The 9,340-nt window shown below is 45.8% G+C and overlaps 1 pseudogene; it reads left to right on the forward strand.

Moving 5' to 3' along the window:
• Positions 1 to 7,059, forward strand: part of LOC102872453 — a 47,172-nt pseudogene extending 40,113 nt beyond the window's left edge.
• The last annotated feature ends 2,281 nt before the right edge of the window (positions 7,060 to 9,340 follow it).

Here is a 9,340-nt window from a genome sequence, read left to right on the forward strand (position 1 = left end):
GCGCGCCCCGGCCGCCCGCGCTCTACCCCGCTCGCCGCCGCCTCCTGCTCGCTCGGCGGCCCGCCCGGCGCTGACGTCGGGGAGAAACAAACTTTCCGCCCTCCCCTTCTCAGTCTGCTCCGCTCTCTGAAGTTGCTAAAACCCCAGCACTCTGGCCGCGCGCCCCTTCTCCAGGCAAACCTCGCCCCTTCCCCTCCCCCTCCGCGCCCGCGCCGCCGGCCCCCTCCGCTCTGCCCGCGCCTCTGCCTGCTGGGGGCGCCCTGCGCAGCGGCGGGGTCCCGGGCCCTGGAAGGCCGCAGCCTGAGGGAGGGGAGAGGCCCTGCATCCTGCCGCCTACATTTTTAGGCAATGAAAAAGTTCAGCTTATTTTTTTTCATCCAAGGGCAATCTCCTCCTGCGCCTTTTTACTGCCTCTGAAAACCCACTGAAGGGTCAGCTAGGGGTTGGTTCCGATTCGATGGCGCACTCTTACCACCACTACTATCACCACCACCACCCACAAGGAGCGTTCAGGGAGCTCTGGTGGCTTAGTGGTTAGGAGTTGCTGCTGCCAACTCAAACGCACAGGGTTCAAAGCCCCTCCTCGAGAAGAAGATAGGCAATCACCTCGAGTATGATTTAACCGCCTCTGAAAGTCTGCTGAAAACGGTCAGTTTTGAGTTGGCTCCGATTCGACGCCAAGCGGCAAAAGTGTTTGATTTTGGAAGGTTGATGGAGAAAGGACCCGCAACACTCCCCGCCCCTCCCCCTTCCATTTAGAAATCCCCATGCTGCTGAGAAGCGCCCCTGAGCCAATCGACAGGGAATTCCAGTTCTATCTCCTCTCTCTTTAGCCTCCCAAACCACCCTCTACCCCAGGAAGAACTCCTCTCTTTAAGCCCCGTTGCCCATCCTGTTCCCAGGCTTCTGAGATGTACGTATGCATCCTCTGTCCTGGGCCTCAATGCTCCCCTGTCTGCCTCCAGCATGCTCCGGCCCTTCTCCAAGGAAAGCCAGCCTGAGACGGAAGAGTTTTCCCTCCAGAATACACACAGAGGGTAGGCAGCCAGACGACAGCCAGACTGACAGATGGGTGACAGGGAACAGCAGAGGCAAGCTCGTGTCTCCACTATTGTTTTTGTTTTGCAAGGAAAGAGCAGAAAAGATGCGCCGGATGAGTGGTGAGGCTAGCTGAGACTCTAAACCTTCCAGATGCCACAAGTATCTCTCCAGGAGGTCTGCTTCTAGCCTGTCCCTCTGTCTTCCCTGTGAGCAGCATCTCCTATCAGTAAAACTAATCTCTTCGGAAGGCCTTCGAATGCCCTCTCAGGGCTTTGACTTGGATAAGCAATCTTACTAATACCTAGATACCTGCAGAGGTCTAGTGAAGGCTCTTTGCATAGTTTTCTCTCCCTCAAAAAGGAATTTCCCCCTTAATGAATCCGAGTATTCCTCTAAATGGCAGTGGCTACAGGGGCCCATCAGGACACACCATGGTAAGAGTGAAGGTTGGAAGATAGTGGGGTTGTTTATTCCTTGGAAATACATCCCAAGGAGAGTCCAGTGAGGAGGGGTTGGTAAAGGAGGCAGCAGCTTTCCTTCTTCCATGGGAGCCTCGAGTCCAGCCTGGCCACCAGGGATCCCCCATGAGCCCCTTACTGTGTGTTGCAGAGTGACTTTCTGAAGGACTGAGCTTTGCCCCTGCTGGAGCACCCGGTAAGTCCACAAAGTGGGAATCTTGCTCCCAGAAAGAGCAAGGCTAATGTTTAGAGTGACTTTGGGGTCAGAGATACCAAAGGTTCCTAGCCTGGCTGTTCTGTAGACTGTTGTGTGACTTCAAACATGTCCCCTTCCCTCTCGGAGCCCCAGTTCCTCACCTATGAAATGGGCACAGCAGGGATTCATTACAGGTGGAATCCTGACCCTGTGGCCTCAAGCACAGAAAATGTGTGTCAGCATTGGCCTGCAGGGCTAGACAGCAACAGAGAGCAGCCATCCAGATTCCAACCCCTTAGAGGGCAGATGAGGAAAATGAGGCAGCAAAGGCAGAAGCTCCAACTATAAGTAGAACAACTGAGGCTGGTCGGGGGAGCAAAGTGAGGCCCAGAGTGGAGACCCATGATATTAAGATCTGTCAGCATGACTGGGTCACAGCAGCTTCCTAATCCACACACATATTTGTCCTATGCCTCCTGAGAGCCTCACTCTACTGAGATTAGATAGGACCTAGGCTCTGGCACCAGCCTTTGGATTCAAATCTGTCTTAAAAATTTCTAACTGATCCTTAAGCAACTTCTTTTTCTTAGTTGTCTCGTCTATAAAAATGGGTTCTTCCTGTGATTAAATAAATTTGTGCATGCAAGATACATGACCTCTAGCAAGTGCTTGATAAAGGTTAACTATTTATTTTAAATCTGTTCTGAAAAGTAGTATATAACACAAAAATATCAAAACAAACAAAAAAAGTCATTGCTGATGCTCCAGCAGGCTTTCAGAGTCTATAAATCTCAAAGGAGGAGGTTGCCCGTTTTTCTCACACAAAGCAGCTTGTGGATTTTAACTACCTGCCCTTTGGATTGGCAGCACAACTCCTTACCACTGTTACTGTTGTTGTTAGGTGCCATCTAGTTAATTACAAGTCATAGCAACCTTATGAACAATAAATCTAACCTTGCCTTATCCTGTGTCAATCTCACCATCTCTGATATGCCTAAGCCCATTGTTACAGTCACTGTGTCAATCCATCTCTTTGAGGATCTTCTCTTTCTCTGACCTTCCACCTTTCCCATAATAATGGATTTTTTTCACCCCAAAGACTAGGCCCTCCTGACAGCATTTCCACCTGAAGTATGTGAGCTACACTTTCACCATTCTTGCTTCTAAGGAGCACTCTGGTTGCACTTCCTCCAAAACATACTTGTTTGTTCTTTTGGTAGTCAATGGGATATTCAGGATTCTTCTCTAACAGCATAATCCAAAGGCATCAGTTTTTCTTATGTCATCCTTATTCATTGTCCGGCTTTCAGATTCATAGGAAGCAATTGAAAAAACAATTGCTTGGTTCAAGCACAGCTTAAGTCTTTAAACTGACATCTCTTAAGCACTTTGGGAAGGTCCTTGACAATAAAACGATTTTCCCAGTGCAATACATCTTTTGATTTATTGAGTACTATTACCATAAGTATTGATTGTAGATCAAGTAAAATGAAATTATTGACAATTTCAATTTTTTCTCCATCTATCATGATGTTGACTACTGGTTGAGTGGTGAAAATTTTATTTTCTTGATGTTGAGATGTAATCCATACTGAACGAAATAGTCTTTGATCTTCTGTAACAAGTATTTCAAGTCTTTACTTTCTACAAGCAGGGTTGTGTCATCTGCCTAGCACAGATTGTTTCTAAGTCTTCCTCCAGTTGTAATGCCACTTTCTTCTTCTGTCTCTAGATCATGGCAAATTCAGAGTTGAGATTTAAGGGAAGGGAGGTTTGGGATGGTTCACCACTGTTTACTAGCTATGTGGCTGTGGATAAGTCACTTTCCCCTCTAAGTCTGCTCCTTTGTCTGTAATCTAGGAATGGTAAAGAAATAATTCCAGAAAAGTTCTTGTGAAGATGGTATGATTACTATAGTTGTTACTGTTGTCCTAGCTGGTTCTGGGGATGGGGCCAGGATGATACAAGAATGGAGACCATTGACGGGGCTGCTACACCCTGATCCAACCTGGAAATACACTGGAAACTGGTTTGTCCAGGAGAGAGGGGAGGAATAGGGTTCAGGAACTTGGTACTCTAAAGGGCAATGGCTTGGAAAATAAACAGCACGGCTTCCATGGTGGTTTAGAGAAATCTGTGATGATAACCCAGACTGGAGAGTTAAGGGAAAGAGGGAACTCAGTTTGGAACTTCTCAGTTCAGCTAATGATTCTGCTCCAACTGGAGGGTTGGAGAGCAGTAAAAGGGAAGCAGAGAGGGTCTCTACTCATGGAAGACTGATCACCAATCAAAGGCTCCAGAGGCCAGGTGTTGGGTCTGACCTTGAGTGAGAATGCATATTTGCCCTACCCACAACAGGCTTACATGTTTATATATTTACTTTTCATATTATAGAAGTGATGCACCTACATTTGAGATTTTAGAAAACAAATACAGTTAAGAAAATAAAAAGCACCATAATCCACACAGTAGGCATTTCATACATTAAAAAAAAAGAATATACATAAGACAATTAAATTGTACATTTAAAATATATGCAATTTATTTGGCATAGTTATACTTTAATACGGTTGCTAAAATACTTTTTAAAAAAAATAATTTTAATGAACATTTAGAGAGATTTTGGATTTCCATTCATTCATTGGCTAAAATACTTTTAAAAAATTTATCTAATATGTACTCACTTTGGCAGCACATATACTAAAATTCGAACAATACAGAGAAGATTGTCGTGGTCCCTGCCCAAGGGTGACATGCAAAATCGTGAAGTGTTCTGCATTTTTAAAAAAATTATCTCATGAAAAGGAGTGATGATAATAATTTTATTTATTAAACTTTTAATTTAAAAATATGATAAAATAATTGAGTTAAAATAATTTTAGAACACATGCTTCTAGTTTATACCTCTATATTCACATAGATGGAGACAGATATTTATATACATCTTTAAAGCAGAGCTGTATTTTACCAACTATTTTATAATCTCTTTCTCACTTTCATGCCTCCATCACTATTTTTAATGAAAGCTCCCATTATAGCTGACACTCTGTTGGGCCTCAGAGGCTGTAAACTGCATGGGAATAGACAGCCCATCTTTCTCCCTCAGCTGCTAGTGGATTTGAATCGCCAGAGAGGTGTGGCCTTTGGGTAAGTGTCACACCTTCCTCTAGACTACTACACCAGTACATCCATCAGTATGAAGAAAGACTACTCAGAAAATAAAGTATCTAGGTGTGGTAGGAAAGATTCTCACCACTGGGCTGATTGGCAGCATTATGATAGATGGTGAAGAGCTTGAGATTGTTAACAGCGTTAGTTTGCTTGGCTCCACAATTGACACTCTTGGTATCTGCAGCCAGGAAATCAAAAGACAAATTGCATTGGGAAAATTCAGCTGTCAAGGGTCTCTCCAGAGTACTGATGAGCAATGACATCAGTCTGGAGACTAAGGTGCACCTAATCCAGGCCATAGTCTTCACAATTGCATGCTATGTGTCAGAAAGCTGGGTAATAACTAGGGATGATAGAAAGTGAATTGATGCCTTTGAGCTGTGCTGTTGGAGAAGAGTATTGAATATACCATGGACTGCTAAGAAAACAATCAAGTTCATCCTACAAAGGGTGAAACCAAGCTTCTCCTTGGAGGCAAGGATTCTGTGGCATCATCTAACACACTTGGGCATATTGCAAGAAGTGACCAGTCCTTAAAGAGGGACATAATGCTTGTAAGGGTGGAGGGATAGAGAAAGAGAGGGAGACCATCAGTGAGGTGGATTGATACAGTGACTCGGGTAATGAGGGTAGGTGTGTCTGAGACAGTAAAGTTGGCACAGGATAGAGCAGGTTTCAGGGCAATTGTACATAGGGTAGCTATGTGTCGCAAGTGATTCTATGTCACATAACAACAACAGGTGTAGTAGGCAGAATAATGGCCTCCAAGAGATACCTCTGGGAGCTTTGGTGGCCCAGTAAGAAGCTGTGCTAGCAACCCAAAAGGTGGTTTGAAACCACTAAGTTGGAGAAAAATGGGCCATATGACCTTAATAGCCTCTGAGCCTGTATGGGTCAGTTCCAACTCAATGGTAATGAGTCTGAGGTAATTTTTTTTTAAGAATCTATAAGGAGCTGTGGGCTGCTGTCGGTGGAGGCTTCCATGCGAGGCGAATGTGCGGGTCGGTGCAGCAGTAGATCTGGATCTGCTATGGGCTTGCTGGGCGCCACACGAACTCTGGGCCTAGAATCAGGATCGAAATGTCAAGATGGCTGACCAAGACCGTGTGTGTGTGTGTGTGTGTGTGTGTGTGTGTGTGTGTGTGTGCGCGCACGCGCGCGCAGCATTAGCCTCCTGCAGCAGATGGTGGCTTCAGGCACTGGGGTGACAGTCACCTCTCTCTTTATAACACCCCTGGACGTGGTGAAGGTGCACCTGTAGTCCCAGTGCCCCTCAGGAGCCAGTGAACCGGCACCTCCCTCTAGACTGTGGAGCATCACCACCACCAAACTGTCATCCCCTCTCCAGCCTGCTGGGAAGTGAATCCTGTACTGCAATGGAGTCCTGGAGCCAGTGTACCTGTGCCCAATGGGGCCCGCTGTGCCACCTGGTTTCAGGATCCCACTCTCTTCACTGGCCATTGGATGCCTTTGTAAAGATTGTGAGGCATGAGGGCACCAGGACCCTGTGGAGCGGTCTCCCAGCCACCCTAGTGATGACTGCAGGCCACTGCTATTTACTTCACCCCCTATGACCAACTCAAGACCTTCCTGTGTTGGCAAAACTAGACCTCTGACCTCTGTGCACCCATGGTGGCTGGCGCTCTGGTCCGATTGGGTACAGTGACTGTGATCAGCCCCCTTGAGCTGGTGCAGACGAAGCTGCAGGCTCAGCATGTGTTGTACTGGGAGCTGGGCACCTCTGTTCAGGCTGCAGTGGTTTAGGGAGGCTGGCGCTCTCTGTGGCTGGGCTGGGGGCCCTTCTCAGCTCTATATTGGTTCTACAAGTTGGTGAAGAGCTGGCTAAGTGGGTCCAGGCCAAAGGACCAGACATCTACGGGCATCAGCTTCATGGCTGGTGGCATCTCAGGTACGGTGGCAACCATCCTGACTCTGCCTTTCGATGTGGTGAAGACTCAGCGCCAGGTCCAGCTGGGAGCGATGGAGGCTGTGAGAGTGAGGCCTCCACGAGTGGACTCTACCCGGCTGCTGCTGCGGAGGATCCAAGCCGAGTCAGGGACCAAGGGACTCTTTGCCGGCTTCCTCCCAAGGATCATCAAGGCCGTCCCCTCCTGTGCCATCAGTCTCAGAGCTTATGAGTTTGGCAAAAGCTTTTTCCAGAAACTCAACCAGGAGTGGCTGCCGGGCCCTTAAAAGGGGCCAGGGGTTGAAGACCCACCTCCATCTGCTTCATGGATGGGATGCAGGCAGGATATTGAGCCAAGTGCCTGTTCCTCAGCACTGAGGAGTGGGAAACTGCTTCCCTTCCCTCCTCTGGGTCCTCAAGGGCCCCCATCAGACATGGCTTTCTTTCTGCTGCTCCCCATTCCTGAGGCTCAAGGAGCATCACTTTCCCATCTCCCAGTTCAAGACCAAATCTGCTGTCTGCCCACATCCTCATTTCCCTGTGTTTTTGGTTGTAACTGGACCTGTCCCCAAGAACCAAACACCCTGGCTGGGCCTGCCTCAGTCTTCCCTACCATTAATTCTTTATGTCTTAAAAAAAAAAAAAGAGCTATGAAGATTAAGTAGTAAGGAGTTGTGCTGCCAACTCAAAGGCCCATGGTTCAAATCCACCAGCCCCTCCACTGGAAAAAGATGGGCAATCTCAGTTCAAGTCAGAACGGAGTCAGTTCTGACTTGAATACAACAACAAAGACATCTACATTACAACCCACTGTTATGTACCCTCCAGTCAGAACTGACTCCACTCTGACCCTCCCTCCATCTGATCTCCCAGTGTGTTTTCAGAGACTGCAGGCTACAGATTGCATGGGAGGAGAGTGACCACCTTTCCCCAGAGAAGCAGCTGGAGCCTCGTGCCTTCAAGTTGGCAGAACAACTTCTTACGTTAGAGTCTATAAATTTGTGACACCACATGGCAAAAGACAATTAAAGTTACAGAAGGAATAAAACTACTAATCAACTGTCTTTAAAATATGGGGTTTTCCCTGCCCCCCGGATTCAGATCAACAAACAACATCTTTGATACCAACAGTCAAGAGATTAGGAGACTTGTTGCATTGGGCAAGTCTGCTGTCAGTGACCTCTCCAAAATAATGAAGAGCAATGATGTCAGTGTGAAGACCAAGGTGTGCCTGATTCAAGTCATGGTCTTTTCAATCACTTGCCATGCATCTGAGATCTAGGCAATGAATAACAGAAGACTTATAATGCCTTTGAGTTAATGTGCTCAGCTGCTAATGAAAGATTGCAAGTTCAAGTCCACACAGAGACACTTGAGAAGAAAGCCCTGGTGATCTATTATTACTCTCCAAAATCAGCCACTGATAACCCCAGTGTGCTCTGATAACCCCAGGGTGCTCTGCTACACATGAAGTCACCATTAGTTGAATCAACTGGGGTTTTTTTCCAATGTGATTACAAGATTGTTAAATATAGAAGGATACCCTGGTACCACTGTAGTTTAAGCATTGTATTAACTGAAAGATTGTTGGTTCAAATCTACTAGCCACTTATTGGGAGAAAACATGAGAAAATTGTCTCCCACAAAGATTTACAGCCTCAGAAACCATATGGGTCGGTTCTATTCTGCCCTGTAGCAGTGGGTTTGTTTGTTAAATGTGGAAGAGGAAGGCAGAAGAACCAGGGTTACAGTGATGTAATGTGATGTGAGAGAGATGCAACTGGTTGTTCTCAGTTCAAATGGGTCAAAGATGCTATAAAAAAGAGAGGATAAATAATGAACTCTATATTGGAACAGATGAAGGAAAGAACTATTTAAAAGGAATGTATGATTAAGCATTATTTGTATAACAACAATCCGGACTGAGAGGTGTATAACAAAGTGGACTTGGGCTGGGGGTCCGGGGTGGAGAGGAGGCAGGAAATTATGAAACAATGAATGAATACTTTTTTGGAAAAAGTGAACTAAGGGGAGTAGGGAGAAAAATGTGCAACAATGAATAAATGAAAATCCAAGTTTCCTGTAAACTTTCATTAAAATCACAGTTTATAAAAAATAATTTTTTAAAAAATCCCAATGCTATAAAAATGTAAGACTTTCAGTAAGAACGCAACCAGAAAGGTTGTATCAATTTATTCTTAGTAGTTTCTCTGTGCCTTTGGTAACATGAGTTATTATAATAATTTACTTTACATTTCCAAAGATATTTCATTGTTTCATCTGCCTGTCTTAAATTACTGGTGAGGGTAAATGCTTTTGTTATTGAATGAATGGCCACTTGTATTTTTTTTTGTGAGCTGTCTATTTATACCCACTGTTAATTTTTCTCTCTTTCTTGTTTAATTACATTGCTATTTTTGTTAATGTATCATCAAGTAGGAACCAACTCAGAGCTGACCCTCCCGTGTCACATGGGAGATGGGTGATCTTTCTCCTGCGGAGCAGTGGGGGGGATTCAAAAGCTGTGCCATTGTGTTGGCAGTGCAATTCCTTACCACTAGACCACCA

The sequence above is a fragment of the Elephantulus edwardii genome, unplaced genomic scaffold (genome assembly GCF_000299155.1).
Source record: "Elephantulus edwardii isolate Elephantulus edwardi_28Jun2011 unplaced genomic scaffold, EleEdw1.0 scaffold00116, whole genome shotgun sequence".
Classification (NCBI taxonomy): Eukaryota; Metazoa; Chordata; class Mammalia; order Macroscelidea; family Macroscelididae; genus Elephantulus; species Elephantulus edwardii.